General features: G+C 36.1%; 1 protein-coding gene across 1 annotated transcript in view; it reads right to left on the reverse strand.

Moving 5' to 3' along the window:
- The window catches only part of AGBL2 (ATP/GTP binding protein-like 2), a 61,791-nt gene that overhangs the window by 42,020 nt on the left and 18,775 nt on the right, over positions 1-996 (reverse strand). The window lies entirely within an intron of this gene.

The raw sequence follows: 996 nt of genomic DNA on the forward strand, positions 1-996 counted from the left end.
ACTTCTCAATATCATTTTAAGTACAGTAGCCACTGATGAAAGCCAAGGGCAGATAAAGACACAACTCAGTAAAAGATGATGCTAATTTCTTTTCTTCAATGTTATAGGAAATGATGAGGCTTTGACAATTTAAACTATAAGGTGCTTGTTAATAAGTTTCCTTGAAATTTTTTCAAAAATTGTTTTTTTGAAAGATCTTGTGGTTTAGTGGATTACCACTGCAATAACTTGGTTATTAAATACCAATTTCCCACCTTTATTTTTTCGTCTTGGAACGGAATCCCTAATCCTCACAGGAATTCTGTCTTGGTCTAATACCTACTCAGTTCCACTATTATATGTAGGGAATAGCAAAATCCTATTGTCTGGTCAGATCAACTTGTACTTTTATCTAAAAACTGCACAGGGTAGGGACAGATGATCTTAGGACTCCCAGTCATTGTGCCAACTCAAAATGCCCTGCTCCCCTATTTCCAAACACCCTAAGAGCAGGGCTGGCCCCAGCAGAGAACACTGAGTGAGCCCCTCCCTAAATTTTCAGCCTCACCTCTTTTAGAGGGGAGTGAGAAAATGAGAAACATTCAATTGTTTATCCAGTAGTCTAAAGCAGAGACATCATGTTTGGTAGACAGAAGTGCTCCAGTAATTAGAAAAGTCCCCACCTTTCAATGCAACCCACTTCTCTAAATCCTTCATAAAATGAATGCAAAAGATTGTACTTGCACCAAGAGCTTACAGATATGATCAGCAATGTCAGAAAAAAGTCTCTACCATTCCCATAAAAAAACTCCAATAAATTCAAAATATAGTTAAAAACAATAAAAACTATGTTCTGGGATATATGGTCTTCATCAATTATACCAAAGCTGGTAAAATTACAACTCAACATTAATACTGAGACAGGAATAATCTAGAAAACAGATTTAAGTACTTATATATTTTGGCCTCTAGGAAGCTATCCTCCCATTCTGAAAAACTGAGAAGCATTCTAGTTTA

This window comes from Propithecus coquereli, unplaced genomic scaffold (genome assembly GCF_000956105.1).
Source record: "Propithecus coquereli isolate 6110/MARCELLA unplaced genomic scaffold, Pcoq_1.0 Scaffold227, whole genome shotgun sequence".
NCBI classification, from domain to species: Eukaryota; Metazoa; Chordata; class Mammalia; order Primates; family Indriidae; genus Propithecus; species Propithecus coquereli.